The sequence below is a fragment of the Equus caballus genome, chromosome 3, assembly GCF_041296265.1.
Source record: "Equus caballus isolate H_3958 breed thoroughbred chromosome 3, TB-T2T, whole genome shotgun sequence".
In the NCBI taxonomy this organism is placed as follows: domain Eukaryota; kingdom Metazoa; phylum Chordata; class Mammalia; order Perissodactyla; family Equidae; genus Equus; species Equus caballus.
In genome coordinates this window covers 38,384,055-38,408,758 of record NC_091686.1, presented here as the reverse complement: position 1 = coordinate 38,408,758, position 24,704 = coordinate 38,384,055, and positions in this window count along the sequence as shown.

The window sequence follows — 24,704 nt, the reverse complement described above, 5'->3', positions numbered from 1 at the left end:
AAGAGCTGGAAGCAAGATGCTGTGGGGCCCAACTCGCCCTTTGGAAAGAAGCCTGCACGTTGTGCCTTTCAGCTCTAGGGCAAAGTAGCACACCCAGAGCAGAAGTCCTACTTCAGCCAGATCAGGCCTGCAAAGAAACTGCGTTTCACAGGCCTTTGGAAGAGATGTTCCCACTAGGCTGTAAGAGCACTGTGCAGAGCGAGTTGTTTCTTAGCTTCCCAAAGAGCTGGAAGCAAGATGCTGTGGGGCCCAACTCGCCCTTTGGAAAGAAGCCTGCACGTTGTGCCTTTCAGCTCTAGGGCAAAGTAGCACACCCAGAGCAGAAGTCCTACCTCAGCCAGATCAGGCCTGCAAAGAAACTGCGTTTCACAGGCCTTTGGAAGAGATGTTCCCGGTAGGCTGTAAGAGCACTGTGCAGAGCGAGTTGTTTCTTAGCTTCCCAAAGAGCTGGAAGCAAGATGCTGTGGGGCCCAACTCGCCCTTTGGAAAGAAGCCTGCACGTTGTGCCTTTCAGCTCTAGGGCAAAGTAGCACACCCAGAGCAGAAGTCCTACTTCAGCCAGATCAGGCCTGCAAAGAAACTGCGTTTCACAGGCCTTTGGAAGAGATGTTCCCGGTAGGCTGTAAGAGCACTGTGCAGAGCGAGTTGTTTCTTAGCTTCCCAAAGAGCTGGAAGCAAGATGCTGTGGGGCCCAACTCGCCCTTTGGAAAGAAGCCTGCACGTTGCGCCTTTCAGCTCTAGGGCAAAGTAGCACACCCAGAGCAGAAGTCCTACTTCAGCCAGATCAGGCCTGCAAAGAAACTGCGTTTCACAGGCCTTTGGAAGAGATGTTCCCACTAGGCTGTAAGAGCACTGTGCAGAGCGAGTTGTTTCTTAGCTTCCCAAAGAGCTGGAAGCAAGATGCTGTGGGGCCCAACTCGCCCTTTGGAAAGAAGCCTGCACGTTGTGCCTTTCAGCTCTAGGGCAAAGTAGCACACCCAGAGCAGAAGTCCTACTTCAGCCAGATCAGGCCTGCAAAGAAACTGCGTTTCACAGGCCTTTGGAAGAGATGTTCCCGGTAGGCTGTAAGAGCACTGTGCAGAGCGAGTTGTTTCTTAGCTTCCCAAAGAGCTGGAAGCAAGATGCTGTGGGGCCCAACTCGCCCTTTGGAAAGAAGCCTGCACGTTGTGCCTTTCAGCTCTAGGGCAAAGTAGCACACCCAGAGCAGAAGTCCTACTTCAGCCAGATCAGGCCTGCAAAGAAACTGCGTTTCACAGGCCTTTGGAAGAGATGTTCCCACTAGGCTGTAAGAGCACTGTGCAGAGCGAGTTGTTTCTTAGCTTCCCAAAGAGCTGGAAGCAAGATGCTGTGGGGCCCAACTCGCCCTTTGGAAAGAAGCCTGCACGTTGTGCCTTTCAGCTCTAGGGCAAAGTAGCACACCCAGAGCAGAAGTCCTACTTCAGCCAGATCAGGCCTGCAAAGAAACTGCGTTTCACAGTCCTTTGGAAGAGATGTTCCCGGTAGGCTGTAAGAGCACTGTGCAGAGCGAGTTGTTTCTTAGCTTCCCAAAGAGCTGGAAGCAAGATGCTGTGGGGCCCAACTCGCCCTTTGGAAAGAAGCCTGCACGTTGTGCCTTTCAGCTCTAGGGCAAAGTAGCACACCCAGAGCAGAAGTCCTACTTCAGCCAGATCAGGCCTGCAAAGAAACTGCGTTTCACAGGCCTTTGGAAGAGATGTTCCCGGTAGGCTGTAAGAGCACTGTGCAGAGCGAGTTGTTTCTTAGCTTCCCAAAGAGCTGGAAGCAAGATGCTGTGGGGCCCAACTCGCCATTTGGAAAGAAGCCTGCACGTTGTGCCTTTCAGCTCTAGGGCAAAGTAGCACACCCAGAGCAGAAGTCCTACTTCAGCCAGATCAGGCCTGCAAAGAAACTACGTTTCACAGGCCTTTGGAAGAGATGTTCCCACTAGGCAGTAAGAGCACTGTGCAGAGCGAGGTGTTTCTTAGCTTCCCAAAGAGCTGGAAGCAAGATGCTGTGGGGCCCAACTCGCCCTTTGGAAAGAAGCCGGCACGTTGTGCCTTTCAGCTCTAGGGCAAAGTAGCACACCCAGAGCAGAAGCCCTACTTCAGCCAGATCAGGCCTGCAAAGAAACTGCGTTTCACAGGCATTTGGAAGACATGTTCCCGGTAGGCTGTAAGAGCACTGTGCAGAGCGAGTTGTTTCTTAGCTTCCCAAAGAGCTGGAAGCAAGATGCTGTGGGGCCCAACTCGCCCTTTGGAAAGAAGCCTGCACGTTGTGCCTTTCAGCTCTAGGGCAAAGTAGCACACCCAGAGCAGAAGTCCTACTTCAGCCAGATCAGGCCTGCAAAGAAACTGCGTTTCACAGGCCTTTGGAAGAGATGTTCCTGGTAGGCTGTAAGAGCACTGTGCAGAGCGAGTTGTTTCTTAGCTTCCCAAAGAGCTGGAAGCAAGATGCTGTGGGGCCCAACTCGTCCTTTGGAAAGAAGCCTGCACGTTGTGCCTTTCAGCTCTAGGGCAAAGTAGCACACCCAGAGCAGAAGTCCTACTTCAGCCAGATCAGGCCTGCAAAGAAACTGCGTTTCTCAGGCCTTTGGAAGAGATGTTCCCACTAGGCTGTAAGAGCACTGTGCAGAGCGAGTTGTTTCTTAGCTTCCCAAAGAGCTGGAAGCAAGATGCTGTGGGGCTCAACTCGCCCTTTGGAAAGAAGCCTGCACGTTGTGCCTTTCAGCTCTAGGGCAAAGTAGCACACCCAGAGCAGAAGTCCTACTTCAGCCAGATCAGGCCTGCAAAGAAACTGCGTTTCACAGGCCTTTGGAAGAGATGTTCCCACTAGGCTGTAAGAGCACTGTGCAGAGCGAGTTGTTTCTTAGCTTCCCAAAGAGCTGGAAGCAAGATGCTGTGGGGCCCAACTCGCCCTTTGGAAAGAAGCCTGCACGTTGTGCCTTTCAGCTCTAGGGCAAAGTAGCACACCCAGAGCAGAAGTCCTACTTCAGCCAGATCAGGCCTGCAAAGAAACTGCGTTTCACAGGCCTTTGGAAGAGATGTTCCCGGTAGGCTGTAAGAGCACTGTGCAGAGCGAGTTGTTTCTTAGCTTCCCAAAGAGCTGGAAGCAAGATGCTGTGGGGCCCAACTCGCCCTTTGGAAAGAAGCCTGCACGTTGTGCCTTTCAGCTCTAGGGCAAAGTAGCACACCCAGAGCAGAAGTCCTACTTCAGCCAGATCAGGCCTGCAAAGAAACTGCGTTTCACAGGCCTTTGGAAGAGATGTTCCCGTAGGCTGTAAGAGCACTGTGCAGAGCGCGTTGTTTCTTAGCTACCCAAAGTGATGGAAGCAAGATACTTTGGGGCCCAACTGGGACTTTGGAAAGAAGCCTGCACGTTGTGCCTTTCAGCTCTATGGCAATGTAGCACACACAGAGCAGAAGTTCTACTTCAGCCAGATCAGGCCTGCAAAGAAACTGCGTTTCACAGGCCTCTGGAAGAGATGTTCCCGGTAGGCTGTAAGAGCACTGTGCAGAGTGAGTTGTTTCTTAGCTTCCCAAAGAGCTGGAAGCAAGATGCTTTGGGGCCCAACTCTCCCTTTGGAAAGAAGCCTGTACGTTGTGCCTTTCAGCTCTAGGGCAATGCAGCACAGCCAGAGCAGAAGTTCTACTTCAGCCAGATCAGGCATGCAAAGAAAGTGCGTTTCACAGGCCTTTGGAAGAGATGTTCCCGGTAGGCTGTAAGAGCACTGTGCAGAGCGAGTTGTTTCTTAGCTTCCCAAAGAGCTGGAAGCAAGATGCTGTGGGGCCCAACTCGCCCTTTGGAAAGAAGCCTGCACGTTGTGCCTTTCAGCTCTAGGGCAAAGTAGCACACCCAGAGCAGAAGTCCTACTTCAGCCAGATCAGGCCTGCAAAGAAACTGCGTTTCACAGGCCTTTGGAAGAGATGTTCCCTCTAGGCTGTAAGAGCACTGTGCAGAGCGAGTTGTTTCTTAGCTTCCCAAAGAGCTGGAAGCAAGATGCTGTGGGGCCCAACTCGCCCTTTGGAAAGAAGCCTGCACGTTGTACCTTTCAGCTCTAGGGCAACGCAGCACACCCAGAGCAGAAGTCCTACTTCAGCCAGATCAGGCCTGCAAAGAAACTGCGTTTCACAGGCCTTTGGAAGAGATGATCCCGGTAGGTTGTAAGAGCACTGTGCAGAGCGAGTTGTTTCTTAGCTTCCCAAAGAGCTGGAAGCAAGATGCTGTGGGGCCCAACTCGCCCTTTGGAAAGAAGCCTGCACGTTGTGCCTTTCAGCTCTAGGGCAAAGTAGCACACCCAGAGCAGAAGTCCTACTTCAGCCAGATCAGGCCTGCAAAGAAACTGCGTTTCACAGGCCTTTGGAAGAGATGTTCCCGGTAGGCTGTAAGAGCACTGTGCAGAGCGAGTTGTTTCTTAGCTTCCCAAAGAGCTGGAAGCAAGATGCTGTGGGGCCCAACTCGCCCTTTGGAAAGAAGCCTGCACGTTGTGCCTTTCAGCTCTAGGGCAAAGTAGCACACCCAGAGCAGAAGTCCTACTTCAGCCAGATCAGGCCTGCAAAGAAACTGCGTTTCACAGGCCTTTGGAAGAGATGTTCCCGGTAGGCTGTAAGAGCACTGTGCAGAGCGAGTTGTTTCTTAGCTTCCCAAAGAGCTGGAAGCAAGATGCTGTGGGGCCCAACTCGCCCTTTGGAAAGAAGCCTGCACGTTGTGCCTTTCAGCTCTAGGGCAAAGTAGCACACCCAGAGCAGAAGTCCTACTTCAGCCAGATCAGGCCTGCAAAGAAACTGCGTTTCACAGTCCTTTGGAAGAGATGTTCCCGGTAGGCTGTAAGAGCACTGTGCAGAGCGAGTTGTTTCTTAGCTTCCCAAAGAGCTGGAAGCAAGATGCTGTGGGGCCCAACTCGCCCTTTGGAAAGAAGCCTGCACGTTGTGCCTTTCAGCTCTAGGGCAAAGTAGCACACCCAGAGCAGAAGTCCTACTTCAGGCAGATCAGGCCTGCAAAGAAACTGCGTTTCACAGGCCTTTGGAAGAGATGTTCCCGGTAGGCTGTAAGAGCACTGTGCAGAGCGAGTTGTTTCTTAGCTTCCCAAAGAGCTGGAAGCAAGATGCTGTGGGGCCCAACTCGCCCTTTGGAAAGAAGCCTGCACGTTGTGCCTTTCAGCTCTAGGGCAAAGTAGCACACCCAGAGCAGAAGTCCTACTTCAGCCAGATCAGGCCTGCAAAGAAACTACGTTTCACAGGCCTTTGGAAGAGATGTTCCCGGTAGGCTGTAAGAGCACTGTGCAGAGCGAGGTGTTTCTTAGCTTCCCAAAGAGCTGGAAGCAAGATGCTGTGGGGCCCAACTCGCCCTTTGGAAAGAAGCCGGCACGTTGTGCCTTTCAGCTCTAGGGCAAAGTAGCACACCCAGAGCAGAAGCCCTACTTCAGCCAGATCAGGCCTGCAAAGAAACTGCGTTTCACAGGCATTTGGAAGACATGTTCCCGGTAGGCTGTAAGAGCACTGTGCAGAGCGAGTTGTTTCTTAGCTTCCCAAAGAGCTGGAAGCAAGATGCTGTGGGGCCCAACTCGCCCTTTGGAAAGAAGCCTGCACGTTGTGCCTTTCAGCTCTAGGGCAAAGTAGCACACCCAGAGCAGAAGTCCTACTTCAGCCAGATCAGGCCTGCAAAGAAACTGCGTTTCACAGGCCTTTGGAAGAGATGTTCCTGGTAGGCTGTAAGAGCACTGTGCAGAGCGAGTTGTTTCTTAGCTTCCCAAAGAGCTGGAAGCAAGATGCTGTGGGGCCCAACTCGCCCTTTGGAAAGAAGCCTGCACGTTGTGCCTTTCAGCTCTAGGGCAAAGTAGCACACCCAGAGCAGAAGTCCTACTTCAGCCAGATCAGGCCTGCAAAGAAACTGCGTTTCTCAGGCCTTTGGAAGAGATGTTCCCACTAGGCTGTAAGAGCACTGTGCAGAGCGAGTTGTTTCTTAGCTTCCCAAAGAGCTGGAAGCAAGATGCTGTGGGGCTCAACTCGCCCTTTGGAAAGAAGCCTGCACGTTGTGCCTTTCAGCTCTAGGGCAAAGTAGCACACCCAGAGCAGAAGTCCTACTTCAGCCAGATCAGGCCTGCAAAGAAACTGCGTTTCACAGGCCTTTGGAAGAGATGTTCCCACTAGGCTGTAAGAGCACTGTGCAGAGCGAGTTGTTTCTTAGCTTCCCAAAGAGCTGGAAGCAAGATGCTGTGGGGCCCAACTCGCCCTTTGGAAAGAAGCCTGCACGTTGTGCCTTTCAGCTCTAGGGCAAAGTAGCACACCCAGAGCAGAAGTCATACTTCAGCCAGATCAGGCCTGCAAAGAAACTGCGTTTCACAGGCCTTTGGAAGAGATGTTCCCGGTAGGCTGTAAGAGCACTGTGCAGAGCGAGTTGTTTCTTAGCTTCCCAAAGAGCTGGAAGCAAGATGCTGTGGGGCCCAACTCGCCCTTTGGAAAGAAGCCTGCACGTTGTGCCTTTCAGCTCTAGGGCAAAGTAGCACACCCAGAGCAGAAGTCCTACTTCAGCCAGATCAGGCCTGCAAAGAAACTGCGTTTCACAGGCCTTTGGAAGAGATGTTCCCGTAGGCTGTAAGAGCACTGTGCAGAGCGCGTTGTTTCTTAGCTACCCAAAGTGATGGAAGCAAGATACTTTGGGGCCCAACTGGGACTTTGGAAAGAAGCCTGCACGTTGTGCCTTTCAGCTCTATGGCAATGTAGCACACACAGAGCAGAAGTTCTACTTCAGCCAGATCAGGCCTGCAAAGAAACTGCGTTTCACAGGCCTCTGGAAGAGATGTTCCCGGTAGGCTGTAAGAGCACTGTGCAGAGTGAGTTGTTTCTTAGCTTCCCAAAGAGCTGGAAGCAAGATGCTTTGGGGCCCAACTCTCCCTTTGGAAAGAAGCCTGTACGTTGTGCCTTTCAGCTCTAGGGCAATGCAGCACAGCCAGAGCAGAAGTTCTACTTCAGCCAGATCAGGCATGCAAAGAAAGTGCGTTTCACAGGCCTTTGGAAGAGATGTTCCCGGTAGGCTGTAAGAGCACTGTGCAGAGCGAGTTGTTTCTTAGCTTCCCAAAGAGCTGGAAGCAAGATGCTGTGGGGCCCAACTCGCCCTTTGGAAAGAAGCCTGCACGTTGTGCCTTTCAGCTCTAGGGCAAAGTAGCACACCCAGAGCAGAAGTCCTACTTCAGCCAGATCAGGCCTGCAAAGAAACTGCGTTTCACAGGCCTTTGGAAGAGATGTTCCCGGTAGGCTGTAAGAGCACTGTGCAGAGCGAGTTGTTTCTTAGCTTCCCAAAGAGCTGGAAGCAAGATGCTGTGGGGCCCAACTCGCCCTTTGGAAAGAAGCCTGCACGTTGTGCCTTTCAGCTCTAGGGCAAAGTAGCACACCCAGAGCAGAAGTCCTACTTCAGCCAGATCAGGCCTGCAAAGAAACTGCGTTTCACAGTCCTTTGGAAGAGATGTTCCCGGTAGGCAGTAAGAGCACTGTGCAGAGCGAGTTGTTTCTTAGCTTCCCAAAGAGCTGGAAGCAAGATGCTGTGGGGCCCAACTCGCCCTTTGGAAAGAAGCCTGCACGTTGTGCCTTTCAGCTCTAGGGCAAAGTAGCACACCAAGAGCAGAAGTCCTACTTCAGCCAGATCAGGCCTGCAAAGAAACTACGTTTCACAGGCCTTTGGAAGAGATGTTCCCGGTAGGCTGTAAGAGCACTGTGCAGAGCGAGGTGTTTCTTAGCTTCCCAAAGAGCTGGAAGCAAGATGCTGTGGGGCCCAACTCGCCCTTTGGAAAGAAGCCTGCACGTTGTGCCTTTCAGCTCTAGGGCAAAGTAGCACACCCAGAGCAGAAGTCCTACTTCAGCCAGATCAGGCCTGCAAAGAAACTGCGTTTCACAGGCCTTTGGAAGAGATGTTCCTGGTAGGCTGTAAGAGCACTGTGCAGAGCGAGTTGTTTCTTAGCTTCCCAAAGAGCTGGAAGCAAGATGCTGTGGGGCCCAACTCGCCCTTTGGAAAGAAGCCTGCACGTTGTGCCTTTCAGCTCTAGGGCAAAGTAGCACACCCAGAGCAGAAGTCCTACTTCAGCCAGATCAGGCCTGCAAAGAAACTGCGTTTCTCAGGCCTTTGGAAGAGATGTTCCCACTAGGCTGTAAGAGCACTGTGCAGAGCGAGTTGTTTCTTAGCTTCCCAAAGAGCTGGAAGCAAGATGCTGTGGGGCTCAACTCGCCCTTTGGAAAGAAGCCTGCACGTTGTGCCTTTCAGCTCTAGGGCAAAGTAGCACACCCAGAGCAGAAGTCCTACTTCAGCCAGATCAGGCCTGCAAAGAAACTGCGTTTCACAGGCCTTTGGAAGAGATGTTCCCACTAGGCTGTAAGAGCACTGTGCAGAGCGAGTTGTTTCTTAGCTTCCCAAAGAGCTGGAAGCAAGATGCTGTGGGGCCCAACTCGCCCTTTGGAAAGAAGCCTGCACGTTGTGCCTTTCAGCTCTAGGGCAAAGTAGCACACCCAGAGCAGAAGTCATACTTCAGCCAGATCAGGCCTGCAAAGAAACTGCGTTTCACAGGCCTTTGGAAGAGATGTTCCCGGTAGGCTGTAAGAGCACTGTGCAGAGCGAGTTGTTTCTTAGCTTCCCAAAGAGCTGGAAGCAAGATGCTGTGGGGCCCAACTCGCCCTTTGGAAAGAAGCCTGCACGTTGTGCCTTTCAGCTCTAGGGCAAAGTAGCACACCCAGAGCAGAAGTCCTACTTCAGCCAGATCAGGCCTGCAAAGAAACTGCGTTTCACAGGCCTTTGGAAGAGATGTTCCCGTAGGCTGTAAGAGCACTGTGCAGAGCGCGTTGTTTCTTAGCTACCCAAAGTGATGGAAGCAAGATACTTTGGGGCCCAACTGGGACTTTGGAAAGAAGCCTGCACGTTGTGCCTTTCAGCTCTATGGCAATGTAGCACACACAGAGCAGAAGTTCTACTTCAGCCAGATCAGGCCTGCAAAGAAACTGCGTTTCACAGGCCTCTGGAAGAGATGTTCCCGGTAGGCTGTAAGAGCACTGTGCAGAGTGAGTTGTTTCTTAGCTTCCCAAAGAGCTGGAAGCAAGATGCTTTGGGGCCCAACTCTCCCTTTGGAAAGAAGCCTGTACGTTGTGCCTTTCAGCTCTAGGGCAATGCAGCACAGCCAGAGCAGAAGTTCTACTTCAGCCAGATCAGGCATGCAAAGAAAGTGCGTTTCACAGGCCTTTGGAAGAGATGTTCCCGGTAGGCTGTAAGAGCACTGTGCAGAGCGAGTTGTTTCTTAGCTTCCCAAAGAGCTGGAAGCAAGATGCTGTGGGGCCCAACTCGCCCTTTGGAAAGAAGCCTGCACGTTGTGCCTTTCAGCTCTAGGGCAAAGTAGCACACCCAGAGCAGAAGTCCTACTTCAGCCAGATCAGGCCTGCAAAGAAACTGCGTTTCACAGGCCTTTGGAAGAGATGTTCCCGGTAGGCTGTAAGAGCACTGTGCAGAGCGAGTTGTTTCTTAGCTTCCCAAAGAGCTGGAAGCAAGATGCTGTGGGGCCCAACTCGCCCTTTGGAAAGAAGCCTGCACGTTGTGCCTTTCAGCTCTAGGGCAAAGTAGCACACCCAGAGCAGAAGTCCTACTTCAGCCAGATCAGGCCTGCAAAGAAACTGCGTTTCACAGTCCTTTGGAAGAGATGTTCCCGGTAGGCAGTAAGAGCACTGTGCAGAGCGAGTTGTTTCTTAGCTTCCCAAAGAGCTGGAAGCAAGATGCTGTGGGGCCCAACTCGCCCTTTGGAAAGAAGCCTGCACGTTGTGCCTTTCAGCTCTAGGGCAAAGTAGCACACCAAGAGCAGAAGTCCTACTTCAGCCAGATCAGGCCTGCAAAGAAACTACGTTTCACAGGCCTTTGGAAGAGATGTTCCCGGTAGGCTGTAAGAGCACTGTGCAGAGCGAGTTGTTTCTTAGCTTCCCAAAGAGCTGGAAGCAAGATGCTGTGGGGCCCAACTCGCCCTTTGGAAAGAAGCCTGCACGTTGGGCCTTTCAGCTCTAGGGCAAAGTAGCACACCCAGAGCAGAAGTCCTACTTCAGCCAGATCAGGCCTGCAAAGAAACTGCCCTTCACAGGTCTTTGGAAGAGATGTTCCCGGTAGGCTGTGAGAGCACTGTGCAGAGCGAGTTGTTTCTTAGCTTCCCAAAGAGCTGGAAGCAAGATGCTGTGGGGCCCAACTCGCCCTTTGGAAAGAAGCCTGCACGTTGTGCCTTTCAGCTCTAGGGCAAAGTAGCACACCTAGAGCAGAAGTCCTACTTCAGCCAGATCAGGCCTGCAAAGAAACTGCGTTTCACAGGCCTTTGGAAGACATGTTCCCGGAAGGCTGTAAGAGCACTGTGCAGAGCGAGTTGTTTCTTAGCTTCCCAAAGAGCTGGAAGCAAGATGCTGTGGGGCCCAACTCGCCCTTTGGAAAGAAGCCTGCACGTTGTGCCTTTCATCTCTAGGGCAAAGTAGCACCCCGAGAGCAGACGTCCCACTTCAGCCAGATCAGGCCTGCAAGGAAACTGCGTTTCACAGGTCTTTGGAAGAGATGCTCCCGGTAGGCTGTAAGAGCACTGTGCAGAGCGAGTTGTTTCTTAGCTTCCCAAAGAGCTGGAAGCAAGATGCTGTGGGGCCCAACTCGCCCTTTGGAAAGAAGCCTGCACGTTGTGCCTTTCAGCTCTAGGGCAAAGTAGCAAACCCAGAGCAGAAGTCCTACTTCAGCCAGATCAGGCCTGCAAAGAAACTGCGTTTCACAGGCCTTTGGAAGACATGTTCCCGGTAGGCTGTAAGAGCACTGTGCAGAGCGAGTTGTTTCTTAGCTTCCCAAAGAGCTGGAAGCAAGATGCTTTGGGGCCCAACTCGCCCTTTGGAAAGAAGCCTGCACGTTGGGCCTTTCAGCTCTAGGGCAAAGTAGCACACCCAGAGCAGAAGTCCTACTTCAGCCAGATCAGGCCTGCAAAGAAACTGCGTTTCACAGGCCTTTGGAAGACATGTTCCCGGCAGGCTGTAAGAGCACTGTGCAGAGCGAGTTGTTTCTTAGCTTCCCAAAGAGCTGGAAGCAAGATGCTGTGGGGCCCAACTCGCCCTTTGGAAAGAAGCCTGCACGTTGTGCCTTTGAGCTCTAGGGCAAAGTAGCACACCCAGAGCAGAAGTCCTACTTCAGCCAGATCAGGCCTGCAAAGAAACTGCGTTTCACAGGCCTTTGGAAGACATGTTCCCGGTAGGCTGTAAGAGCACTGTGCAGAGCGAGTTGTTTCTTAGCTTCCCAAAGAGCTGGAAGCAAGATGCTGTGGGGCCCAACTCGCCCTTTGGAAAGAAGCCTGCACGTTGTGCCTTTCAGCTCTAGGGCAAAGTGGCACACCCAGAGCAGAAGTCCTACTTCAGCCAGATCAGGCCTGCAAAGAAACTGCGTTTCACAGGCCTTTGGAAGACATGTTCCCGGAAGGCTGTAAGAGCACTGTGCAGAGCGAGTTGTTTCTTAGCTTCCCAAAGAGCTGGAAGCAAGATGCTGTGGGGCCCAACTCGCCCTTTGGAAAGAAGCCTGCACGTTGTGCTCTTCAGCTCTAGGGCAAAGTAGCACACCCAGAGCAGAAGTATTACTTCAGCCAGATCAGGCCTGCAAAGAAACTGTGTTTCACTGGCCTTTGGAAGAGATGTTCCAACTAGGCTGTAAGAGCACTGTGCAGAGCGAGTTGTTTCTTAGCTTCCCAAAGAGCTGGAAGCAAGACGCTGTGGGGCCCAACTCGCCCTTTGGAAAGAAGCCTGCACGTTGTGCCTTTCAGGTGTAGGGCAAAGTAGCACACCCAGAGCAGAAGTCCTACTTCAGCCAGATCAGGCCTGCAAAGAAACTGCGTTTCACAGGCCTTTGGAAGACATGTTCCCGGAAGGCTGTAAGAGCACTGTGCAGAGCGAGTTGTTTCTTAGCTTCCCAAAGAGCTGGAAGCAAGATGCTGTGGGGCCCAACTCGCCCTTTGGAAAGAAGCCTGCACGTTGTGCCTTTCAGCTCTAGGGCAAAGTAGCACACCCAGAGCAGAAGTCCTACTTCAGCCAGATCAGGCCTGCAAAGAAACTGCGCTTCACAGGTCTTTGGAAGAGATGTTCCCGGTAGGCTGTAAGAGCACTGTGCAGAGCGAGTTGTTTCTTAGCTTCCCAAAGAGCTGGAAGCAAGATGCTGTGGGGCCCAACTCGCCCTTTGGAAAGAAGCCTGCACGTTGTGCCTTTCAGCTCTAGGGCAAAGTGGCACACCCAGAGCAGAAGTCCTACTTCAGCCAGATCAGGCCTGCAAAGAAACTGCGTTTCACTGGCCTTTGGAAGAGATGTTCCAACTAGGCTGTAAGAGCACTGTGCAGAGCGAGTTGTTTCTTAGCTTCCCAAAGAGCTGGAAGCAAGATGCTGTGGGGCCCAACTCGCCCTTTGGAAAGAAGCCTGCACGTTGTGACTTTCAGGTCTAGGGCAAAGTAGAACACCCAGAGCAGAAGTCCTACTTCAGCCAGATCAGGCCTGCAAAGAAACTGCGTTTCACAGGCCTTTGGAAGACATGTTCCCGGAAGGCTGTAAGAGCACTGTGCAGAGCGAGTTGTTTCTTAGCTTCCCAAAGAGCTGGAAGCAAGATGCTGTGGGGCCCAACTCGCCCTTTGGAAAGAAGCCTGCACGTTGGGCCTTTCAGCTCTAGGGCAAAGTAGCACACCCAGAGCAGAAGTCCTACTTCAGCCAGATCAGGCCTGCAAAGAAACTGCCCTTCACAGGTCTTTGGAAGAGATGTTCCCGGTAGGCTGTGAGAGCACTGTGCAGAGCGAGTTGTTTCTTAGCTTCCCAAAGAGCTGGAAGCAAGATGCTGTGGGGCCCAACTCGCCCTTTGGAAAGAAGCCTGCACGTTGTGCCTTTCAGCTCTAGGGCAAAGTAGCACACCTAGAGCAGAAGTCCTACTTCAGCCAGATCAGGCCTGCAAAGAAACTGCGTTTCACAGGCCTTTGGGAGACATGTTCCCGGAAGGCTGTAAGAGCACTGTGCAGAGCGAGTTGTTTCTTAGCTTCCCAAAGAGCTGGAAGCAAGATGCTGTGGGGCCCAACTCGCCCTTTGGAAAGAAGCCTGCACGTTGGGCCTTTCATCTCTAGGGCAAAGTAGCACCCCGAGAGCAGACGTCCCACTTCAGCCAGATCAGGCCTGCAAGGAAACTGCGTTTCACAGGTCTTTGGAAGAGATGCTCCCGGTAGGCTGTAAGAGCACTGTGCAGAGCGAGTTGTTTCTTAGCTTCCCAAAGAGCTGGAAGCAAGATGCTGTGGGGCCCAACTCGCCCTTTGGAAAGAAGCCTGCACGTTGTGCCTTTCAGCTCTAGGGCAAAGTAGCAAACCCAGAGCAGAAGTCCTACTTCAGCCAGATCAGGCCTGCAAAGAAACTGTGTTTCACAGGCCTTTGGAAGAGATGCTCCCGGTAGGCTGTAAGAGCACTGTGCAGAGCGAGTTGTTTCTTAGCTTCCCAAAGAGCTGGAAGCAAGATGCTTTGGGGCCCAACTCGCCCTTTGGAAAGAAGCCTGCACGTTGGGCCTTTCAGCTCTAGGGCAAAGTAGCACACCCAGAGCAGAAGTCCTACTTCAGCCAGATCAGGCCTGCAAAGAAACTGCGTTTCACAGGCCTTTGGAAGACATGTTCCCACTAGGCTGTAAGAGCACTGTGCAGAGCGAGTTGTTTCTTAGCTTCCCAAAGAGCTGGAAGCAAGATGCTGTGGGGCCCAACTCGCCCTTTGGAAAGAAGCCTGCACGTTGTGCCTTTCAGCTCTAGGGCAAAGTAGCACACCCAGAGCAGAAGTCCTACTTCAGCCAGATCAGGCCTGCAAAGAAACTGCGTTTCACAGGCCTTTGGAAGACATGTTCCCGGTAGGCTGTAAGAGCACTGTGCAGAGCGAGTTGTTTCTTAGCTTCCCAAAGAGCTGGAAGCAAGATGCTGTGGGGCCCAACTCGCCCTTTGGAAAGAAGCCTGCACGTTGTGCCTTTCAGCTCTAGGGCAAAGTAGCACACCCAGAGCAGAAGTCCTACTTCAGCCAGATCAGGCCTGCAAAGAAACTGCGTTTCACAGACATTTGGAAGAGATGTTCCCAGTAGGCTGTAAGAGCACTGTGCAGAGCGAGTTGTTTCTTAGCTTCCCAAAGAGCTGGAAGCAAGATGCTGTGGGGCCCAACTCGCCCTTTGGAAAGAAGCCTGCACGTTGTGCCTTTCAGCTCTAGGGCAAAGTAGCACACCCAGAGCAGAAGTCCTACTTCAGCCAGATCAGGCCTGCAAAGAAACTGCGTTTCACAGGCCTTTGGTAGAGTTGTTCCCGGTAGGCTGTAAGAGCACTGTGCAGAGCGAGTTGTTTCTTAGCTTGCCAAAGAGCTGGAAGCAAGACGCTGTGGGGCCCAACTCGCCCTTTGGAAAGAAGCCTGCACGTTGTGCCTTTCAGCTCTAGGGCAAAGTAGCACACCCAGAGCAGAAGTCCTACTTCAGCCAGATCAGGCCTGCAAAGAAACTACGTTTCACAGGCCTTTGGAAGAGATGTTCCCACTAGGCTGTAAGAGCACTGTGCAGAGCGAGTTGTTTCTTAGCTTCCCAAAGAGCTGGAAGCAAGATGCTGTGGGGCCCAACTCGCCCTTTGGAAAGAAGCCTGCACGTTGTGCCTTTCAGCTCTAGGGCAAAGTAGCACACCCAGAGCAGAAGTCCTACTTCAGCCAGATCAGGCCTGCAAAGAAACTGCGTTTCACAGGCCTTTGGAAGAGATGTTCCCGGTAGGCTGTAAGAGCACTGTGCAGAGCGAGTTGTTTCTTAGCTTCCCAAAGAGCTGGAAGCAAGATGCTGTGGGGCCCAACTCGCCCTTTGGAAAGAAGCCTGCACGTTGTGCCTTTCAGCTCTAGGGCAAAGTGGCACACCCAGAGCAGAAGTCCTACTTCAGCCAGATCAGGCCTGCAAAGAAACTGCGTTTCACTGGCCTTTGGAAGAGATGTTCCAACTAGGCTGTAAGAGCACTGTGCAGAGCGAGTTGTTTCTTAGCTTCCCAAAGAGCTGGAAGCAAGATGCTGTGGGGCCCAACTCGCCCTTTGGAAAGAAGCCTGCACGTTGTGCCTTTCAGGTATAGGGCAAAGTAGAACACCCAGAGCAGAAGTCCTACTTCAGCCAGATCAGGCCTGCAAAGAAACTGCGTTTCACAGGCATTTGGAAGACATGTTCCCGGAAGGCTGTAAGAGCACTGTGCAGAGCGAGTTGTTTCTTAGCTTCCCAAAGAGCTGGAAGCAAGATGCTGTGGGGCCCAACTCGCCCTTTGGAAAGAAGCCTGAACGTTGTGCCTTTCAGCTCTAGGGCAAAGTAGCACACCCAGAGCAGAAGTCCTACTTCAGCCACATCAGGCCTGCAAAGAAACTGCGTTTCACAGGCCTTTGGAAGACATGTTCCCAGAAGGCTGTAAGAGCACTGTGCAGAGCGAGTTGTTTCTTAGCTTCCCAAAGAGCTGGAAGCAAGATGCTGTGGGGCCCAACTCGCCCTTTGGAAAGAAGCCTGCACGTTGTGCCTTTCAGCTCTAGGGCAAAGTAGCACACCCAGAGCAGAAGTCCTACTTCAGCCAGATCAGGCCTGCCAAGAAACTGCGTTTCACAGGCCTTTGGAAGACATGTTCCCGGTAGGCTGTAAGAGCACTGTGCAGAGCGAGTTGTTTCTTAGCTTCCCAAAGAGCTGGAAGCAAGACGCTGTGGGGCCCAACTCGCCCTTTGGAAAGAAGCCTGCACGTTGTGCCTTTCAGCTCTAGGGCAAAGTAGAACACCCAGAGCAGAAGTCCTACTTCAGCCAGATCAGGCCTGCAAAGAAACTGCGTTTCACAGGTCTTTGGAAGACATGTTCCCGGAAGGCTGTAAGAGCGCTGTGCAGAGCGAGTTGTTTCTTAGCTTCCCAAAGAGCTGGAAGCAAGATGCTGTGGGGCCCAACTCGCCCTTTGGAAAGAAGCCTGCACGTTGTGCCTTTCAGCTCTAGGGCAAAGTGGCACACCCAGAGCAGAAGTATTACTTCAGCCAGATCAGGCCTGCAAAGAAACTGCGTTTCACTGGCCTTTGGAAGAGATGTTCCAACTAGGCTGTAAGAGCACTGTGCAGAGCGAGTTGTTTCTTAGCTTCCCAAAGAGCTGGAAGCAAGATGCTGTGGGGCCCAACTCGCCCTTTGGAAAGAAGCCTGCACGTTGTGCCTTTCAGCTCTAGGGCAAAGTAGCAAACCCAGAGCAGAAGTCCTACTTCAGCCAGATCAGGCCTGCAAAGAAACTGCGTTTCACAGGCCTTTGGAAGACATGTTCCCACTAGGCTGTAAGAGCACTGTGCAGAGCGAGTTGTTTCTTAGCTTCCCAAAGAGCTGGAAGCAAGATGCTGTGGGGCCCAACTCGCCCTTTGGAAAGAAGCCTGCACGTTGGGCCTTTCAGCTCTAGGGCAAAGTAGCACACCCAGAGCAGAAGTCCTACTTCAGCCAGATCAGGCCTGCAAAGAAACTGCGTTTCACAGGCCTTTGGAAGAGATGTTCCCGGCAGGCTGTAAGAGCACTGTGCAGAGCGAGTTGTTTCTTAGCTTCCCAAAGAGCTGGAAGCAAGATGCTGTGGGGCCCAACTCGCCCTTTGGAAAGAAGCCTGCACGTTGTGCCTTTGAGCTCTAGGGCAAAGTAGCACACCCAGAGCAGAAGTCCTACTTCAGCCAGATCAGGCCTGCAAAGAAACTGCGTTTCACAGGCCTTTGGAAGACATGTTCCCGGTAGGCTGTAAGAGCACTGTGCAGAGCGAGTTGTTTCTTAGCTTCCCAAAGAGCTGGAAGCAAGATGCTGTGGGGCCCAACTCGCCCTTTGGAAAGAAGCCTGCACGTTGTGCCTTTCAGCTCTAGGGCAAAGTGGCACACCCAGAGCAGAAGTCCTACTTCAGCCAGATCAGGCCTGCAAAGAAACTGCGTTTCACAGACATTTGGAAGAGATGTTCCCAGTAGGCTGTAAGAGCACTGTGCAGAGCGAGTTGTTTCTTAGCTTCCCAAAGAGCTGGAAGCAAGATGCTGTGGGGCCCAACTCGCCCTTTGGAAAGAAGCCTGCACGTTGTGCCTTTCAGCTCTAGGGCAAAGTAGCACACCCAGAGCAGAATTCCTACTTCAGCCAGATCAGGCCTGCAAAGAAACTACGTTTCACAGGCCTTTGGAAGAGATGTTCCCCGTAGGCTGTGAGAGCACTGTGCAGAGCGAGTTGTTTCTTAGCTTCCCAAAGAGCTGGAAGCAAGATGCTGTGGGGCCCAACTCGCCCTTTGGAAAGAAGCCTGCACGTTGTGCCTTTCAGCTCTAGGGCAAAGTAGAACACCCAGAGCAGAAGTCCTACTTCAGCCAGATCAGGCCTGCAAAGAAACTGCGTTTCACAGGCCTTTGGAAGACATGTTCCCGGAAGGCTGTAAGAGCACTGTGCAGAGCGAGTTGTTTCTTAGCTTCCCAAAGAGCTGGAAGCAAGATGCTGTGGGGCCCAACTCGCCCTTTGGAAAGAAGCCTGCACGTTGTGCCTTTCAGCTCTAGGGCAAAGTAGCACACCCAGAGCAGAAGTATTACTTCAGCCAGATCAGGCCTGCAAAGAAACTGCGTTTCACTGGCCTTTGGAAGAGATGTTCCAACTAGGCTGTAAGAGCACTGTGCAGAGCGAGTTGTTTCTTAGCTTCCCAAAGAGCTGGAAGCAAGACGCTGTGGGGCCCAACTCGCCCTTTGGAAAGAAGCCTGCACGTTGTGCCTTTCAGGTGTAGGGCAAAGTAGCACACCCAGAGCAGAAGTCCTACTTCAGCCAGATCAGGCCTGCAAAGAAACTGCGTTTCACAGGCCTTTGGAAGAGATGTTCCCGGTAGGCTGTAAGAGCACTGTGCAGAGCGAGTTGTTTCTTAGCTTCCCAAAGAGCTGGAAGCAAGATGCTGTGGGGCCCAACTCGCCCTTTGGAAAGAAGCCTGCACGTTGTGCCTTTCAGCTCTAGGGCAAAGTAGCACACCCAGAGCAGAAGTCCTACTTCAGCCAGATCAGGCCTGCAAAGAAACTGCGTTTCACAGGCTTTTAGAAGTGATGTTCCCGGTAGGCTGTAAGAGCACTGTGCAGAGCGAGTTGTTTCTTAGCTTCCCAAAGAGCTGGAAGCAAGATGCTGTGGGGCCCAACTCGCCCTTTGGAAAGAAGCCTGCACGTTGTGCCTTTCATCTCTAGGGCAAAGTAGCACCCCGAGAGCAGACGTCCCACTTCAGCCAGATCAGGCCTGCAAAGAAACTGCGTTTAGCAGGCCTTTGGAAGAGATGCTCCCGGTAGGCTGTAAGAGCACTGTGCAGAGCGACTTGTTTCTTAGCTTCCCAAAGAGCTGGAAGCAAGATGCTGTGGGGCCCAACTCGCCCTTTGGAAAGAAGCCTGCACGTTGTGCCTTTCAGCTCTAGGGCAAAGTAGCAAACCCAGAGCAGAAGTCCTACTTCAGCCAGATCAGGCCTGCAAAGAAACTGCGTTTCACAGGCCTTTGGAAGACATGTTCCCACTAGGCTGTAAGAGCACTGTGCAGAGCGAGTTGTTTCTTAGCTTCCCAAAGAGCTGGAAGCAAGATGCTGTGGGGCCCAACTCGCCCTTTGGAAAGAAGCCTGCACGTTGTGCCTTTCAGCTCTAGGGCAAAGTAGCACACCCAGAGCAGAAGTCCTACTTCAGCCAGATCAGGCCTGCAAAGAAACTGCGTTTCACAGGCCTTTGGAAGAGATGTTCCCGGTAGGCTGTAAGAGCACTGTGCAGAGCGAGTTGTTTCTTAGCTTCCCAAAGAGCTGGAAGCAAGATGCTGTGGGGCCCAACTCGCCCTTTGGAAAGAAGCCTGCACGTTGTGCCTTTGAGCTCTAGGGCAAAGTAGCACACCCAGAGCAGAAGTCCTACTTCAGCCAGATCAGGCCTGCAAAGAAACTGCGTTTCACAGGCCTTCGGAAGACATGTTCCCGGTAGGCTGTAAGAGCACTGTGCAGAGCGAGTTGTTTCTTAGCTTCCCAAAGAGCTGGAAGCAAGATGCTGTGGGGCCCAACTCGCCCTTTGGAAAGAAGCCTGCACGTTGGGCCTTTCAGCTCTAGGGCAAAGTGGCACACCCAGAGCAGAAGTCCTACTTCAGCCAGATCAGGCCTGCAAAGAAACTGCGTTTCACAGACATTTGGAAGAGATGTTCCCAGTAGGCTGTAAGAGCACTGTGCAGAGCGAGTTGTTTCTTAGCTTCCCAAAGAGCTGGAAGCAAGATGCTGTGGGGCCCAACTCGCCCTTTGGAAAGAAGCCTGCACGTTGTGCCTTTCAGCTCTAGGGCAAAGTAGCACACCCAGAGCAGAAGTCCTACTTCAGCCAGATCAGGCCTGCAAAGAAACTGCGTTTCACAGGCCTTTGGAAGAGTTGTTCCCGGTAGTCTGTAAGAGCACTGTGCAGAGCGAGTTGTTTCTTAGCTTGCCAAAGAGCTGGAAGCAAGACGCTGTGGGGCCCAACTCGCCCTTTGGAAAGAAGCCTGCACGTTGTGCCTTTCAGCTCTAGGGCAAAGTAGCACACCCAGAGCAGAAGTCCTACTTCAGCCAGATCAGGCCTGCAAAGAAACTGCGTTTCACAGGCCTTTGGAAGACATGTTCCCGGAAGGCTGTAAGAGCACTGTGCAGAGCGAGTTGTTTCTTAGCTTCCCAAAGAGCTGGAAGCAAGATGCTGTGGGGCCCAACTCGCCCTTTGGAAAGAAGCCTGCACGTTGTGCTCTTCAGCTCTAGGGCAAAGTAGCACACCCAGAGCAGAAGTATTACTTCAGCCAGATCAGGCCTGCAAAGAAACTGTGTTTCACTGGCCTTTGGAAGAGATGTTCCAACTAGGCTGTAAGAGCACTGTGCAGAGCGAGTTGTTTCTTAGCTTCCCAAAGAGCTGGAAGCAAGACGCTGTGGGGCCCAACTCGCCCTTTGGAAAGAAGCCTGCACGTTGTGCCTTTCAGGTGTAGGGCAAAGTAGCACACCCAGAGCAGAAGTCCTACTTCAGCCAGATCAGGCCTGCAAAGAAACTGCGTTTCACAGGCCTTTGGAAGACATGTTCCCGGAAGGCTGTAAGAGCACTGTGCAGAGCGAGTTGTTTCTTAGCTTCCCAAAGAGCTGGAAGCAAGATGCTGTGGGGCCCAACTCGCCCTTTGGAAAGAAGCCTGCACGTTGTGCCTTTCAGCTCTAGGGCAAAGTAGCACACCCAGAGCAGAGTCCTACTTCAGCCAGATCAGGCCTGCAAAGAAACTGCGCTTCACAGGTCTTTGGAAGAGATGTTCCCGGTAGGCTGTAAGAGCACTGTGCAGAGCGAGTTGTTTCTTAGCTTCCCAAAGAGCTGGAAGCAAGATGCTGTGGGGCCCAACTCGCCCTTTGGAAAGAAGCCTGCACGTTGTGCCTTTCAGCTCTAGGGCAAAGTGGCACACCCAGAGCAGAAGTCCTACTTCAGCCAGATCAGGCCTGCAAAGTAACTGCGTTTCACTGGCCTTTGGAAGAGATGTTCCAACTAGGCTGTAAGAGCACTGTGCAGAGCGAGTTGTTTCTTAGCTTCCCAAAGAGCTGGAAGCAAGATGCTGTGGGGCCCAACTCGCCCTTTGGAAAGAAGCCTGCACGTTGTGCCTTTCAGGTCTAGGGCAAAGTAGAACACCCAGAGCAGAAGTCCTACTTCAGCCAGATCAGGCCTGCAAAGAAACTGCGTTTCACAGGCCTTTGGAAGACATGTTCCCGGAAGGCTGTAAGAGCACTGTGCAGAGCGAGTTGTTTCTTAGCTTCCCAAAGAGCTGGAAGCAAGATGCTGTGGGGCCCAACTCGCCCTTTGGAAAGAAGCCTGCACGTTGGGCCTTTCAGCTCTAGGGCAAAGTAGCACACCCAGAGCAGAAGTCCTACTTCAGCCAGATCAGGCCTGCAAAGAAACTGCCCTTCACAGGTCTTTGGAAGAGATGTTCCCGGTAGGCTGTGAGAGCACTGTGCAGAGCGAGTTGTTTCTTAGCTTCCCAAAGAGCTGGAAGCAAGATGCTGTGGGGCCCAACTCGCCCTTTGGAAAGAAGCCTGCACGTTGTGCCTTTCAGCTCTAGGGCAAAGTAGCACACCTAGAGCAGAAGTCCTACTTCAGCCAGATCAGGCCTGCAAAGAAACTGCGTTTCACAGGCCTTTGGAAGACATGTTCCCGGAAGGCTGTAAGAGCACTGTGCAGAGCGAGTTGTTTCTTAGCTTCCCAAAGAGCTGGAAGCAAGATGCTGTGGGGCCCAACTCGCCCTTTGGAAAGAAGCCTGCACGTTGTGCCTTTCATCTCTAGGGCAAAGTAGCACCCCGAGAGCAGACGTCCCACTTCAGCCAGATCAGGCCTGCAAGGAAACTGCGTTTCACAGGTCTTTGGAAGAGATGCTCCCGGTAGGCTGTAAGAGCACTGTGCAGAGCGAGTTGTTTCTTAGCTTCCCAAAGAGCTGGAAGCAAGATGCTGTGGGGCCCAACTCGCCCTTTGGAAAGAAGCCTGCACGTTGTGCCTTTCAGCTCTAGGGCAAAGTAGCAAACCCAGAGCAGAAGTCCTACTTCAGCCAGATCAGGCCTGCAAAGAAACTGCGTTTCACAGGCCTTTGGAAGACATGTTCCCGGTAGGCTGTAAGAGCACTGTGCAGAGCGAGTTGTTTCTTAGCTTCCCAAAGAGCTGGAAGCAAGATGCTTTGGGGCCCAACTCGCCCTTTGGAAAGAAGCCTGCACGTTGGGCCTTTCAGCTCTAGGGCAAAGTAGCACACCCAGAGCAGAAGTCCTACTTCAGCCAGATCAGGCCTGCAAAGAAACTGCGTTTCACAGGCCTTTGGAAGACATGTTCCCGGCAGGCTGTAAGAGCACTGTGCAGAGCGAGTTGTTTCTTAGCTTCCCAAAGAGCTGGAAGCAAGATGCTGTGGGGCCCAACTCGCCCTTTGGAAAGAAGCCTGCACGTTGTGCCTTTGAGCTCTAGGGCAAAGTAGCACACCCAGAGCAGAAGTCCTACTTCAGCCAGATCAGGCCTGCAAAGAAACTGCGTTTCACAGGCCTTTGGAAGACATGTTCCCGGTAGGCTGTAAGAGCACTGTGCAGAGCGAGTTGTTTCTTAGCTTCCCAAAGAGCTGGAAGCAAGATGCTGTGGGGCCCAACTCGCCCTTTGGAAAGAAGCCTGCACGTTGTGCCTTTCAGCTCTAGGGCAAAGTGGCACACCCAGAGCAGAAGTCCTACTTCAGCCAGATCAGGCCTGCAAAGAAACTGCGTTTCACAGGCCTTTGGAAGACATGTTCCCGGAAGGCTGTAAGAGCACTGTGCAGAGCGAGTTGTTTCTTAGCTTCCCAAAGAGCTGGAAGCAAGATGCTGTGGGGCCCAACTCGCCCTTTGGAAAGAAGCCTGCACGTTGTGCTCTTCAGCTCTAGGGCAAAGTAGCACACCCAGAGCAGAAGTATTACTTCAGCCAGATCAGGCCTGCAAAGAAACTGTGTTTCACTGGCCTTTGGAAGAGATGTTCCAACTAGGCTGTAAGAGCACTGTGCAGAGCGAGTTGTTTCTTAGCTTCCCAAAGAGCTGGAAGCAAGACGCTGTGGGGCCCAACTCGCCCTTTGGAAAGAAGCCTGCACGTTGTGCCTTTCAGGTGTAGGGCAAAGTAGCACACCCAGAGCAGAAGTCCTACTTCAGCCAGATCAGGCCTGCAAAGAAACTGCGTTTCACAGGCCTTTGGAAGACATGTTCCCGGAAGGCTGTAAGAGCACTGTGCAGAGCGAGTTGTTTCTTAGCTTCCCAAAGAGCTGGAAGCAAGATGCTGTGGGGCCCAACTCGCCCTTTGGAAAGAAGCCTGCACGTTGTGCCTTTCAGCTCTAGGGCAAAGTAGCACACCCAGAGCAGAAGTCCTACTTCAGCCAGATCAGGCCTGCAAAGAAACTGCGCTTCACAGGTCTTTGGAAGAGATGTTCCCGGTAGGCTGTAAGAGCACTGTGCAGAGCGAGTTGTTTCTTAGCTTCCCAAAGAGCTGGAAGCAAGATGCTGTGGGGCCCAACTCGCCCTTTGGAAAGAAGCCTGCACGTTGTGCCTTTCAGCTCTAGGGCAAAGTGGCACACCCAGAGCAGAAGTCCTACTTCAGCCAGATCAGGCCTGCAAAGAAACTGCGTTTCACTGGCCTTTGGAAGAGATGTTCCAACTAGGCTGTAAGAGCACTGTGCAGAGCGAGTTGTTTCTTAGCTTCCCAAAGAGCTGGAAGCAAGATGCTGTGGGGCCCAACTCGCCCTTTGGAAAGAAGCCTGCACGTTGTGCCTTTCAGGTCTAGGGCAAAGTAGAACACCCAGAGCAGAAGTCCTACTTCAGCCAGATCAGGCCTGCAAAGAAACTGCGTTTCACAGGCCTTTGGAAGACATGTTCCCGGAAGGCTGTAAGAGCACTGTGCAGAGCGAGTTGTTTCTTAGCTTCCCAAAGAGCTGGAAGCAAGATGCTGTGGGGCCCAACTCGCCCTTTGGAAAGAAGCCTGCACGTTGGGCCTTTCAGCTCTAGGGCAAAGTAGCACACCCAGAGCAGAAGTCCTACTTCAGCCAGATCAGGCCTGCAAAGAAACTGCCCTTCACAGGTCTTTGGAAGAGATGTTCCCGGTAGGCTGTGAGAGCACTGTGCAGAGCGAGTTGTTTCTTAGCTTCCCAAAGAGCTGGAAGCAAGATGCTGTGGGGCCCAACTCGCCCTTTGGAAAGAAGCCTGCACGTTGTGCCTTTCAGCTCTAGGGCAAAGTAGCACACCTAGAGCAGAAGTCCTACTTCAGCCAGATCAGGCCTGCAAAGAAACTGCGTTTCACAGGCCTTTGGGAGACATGTTCCCGGAAGGCTGTAAGAGCACTGTGCAGAGCGAGTTGTTTCTTAGCTTCCCAAAGAGCTGGAAGCAAGATGCTGTGGGGCCCAACTCGCCCTTTGGAAAGAAGCCTGCACGTTGGGCCTTTCATCTCTAGGGCAAAGTAGCACCCCGAGAGCAGACGTCCCACTTCAGCCAGATCAGGCCTGCAAGGAAACTGCGTTTCACAGGTCTTTGGAAGAGATGCTCCCGGTAGGCTGTAAGAGCACTGTGCAGAGCGAGTTGTTTCTTAGCTTCCCAAAGAGCTGGAAGCAAGATGCTGTGGGGCCCAACTCGCCCTTTGGAAAGAAGCCTGCACGTTGTGCCTTTCAGCTCTAGGGCAAAGTAGCAAACCCAGAGCAGAAGTCCTACTTCAGCCAGATCAGGCCTGCAAAGAAACTGCGTTTCACAGGCCTTTGGAAGAGATGCTCCCGGTAGGCTGTAAGAGCACTGTGCAGAGCGAGTTGTTTCTTAGCTTCCCAAAGAGCTGGAAGCAAGATGCTTTGGGGCCCAACTCGCCCTTTGGAAAGAAGCCTGCACGTTGGGCCTTTCAGCTCTAGGGCAAAGTAGCACACCCAGAGCAGAAGTCCTACTTCAGCCAGATCAGGCCTGCAAAGAAACTGCGTTTCACAGGCCTTTGGAAGACATGTTCCCACTAGGCTGTAAGAGCACTGTGCAGAGCGAGTTGTTTCTTAGCTTCCCAAAGAGCTGGAAGCAAGATGCTGTGGGGCCCAACTCGCCCTTTGGAAAGAAGCCTGCACGTTGTGCCTTTGAGCTCTAGGGCAAAGTAGCACACCCAGAGCAGAAGTCCTACTTCAGCCAGATCAGGCCTGCAAAGAAACTGCGTTTCACAGGCCTTTGGAAGACATGTTCCCGGTAG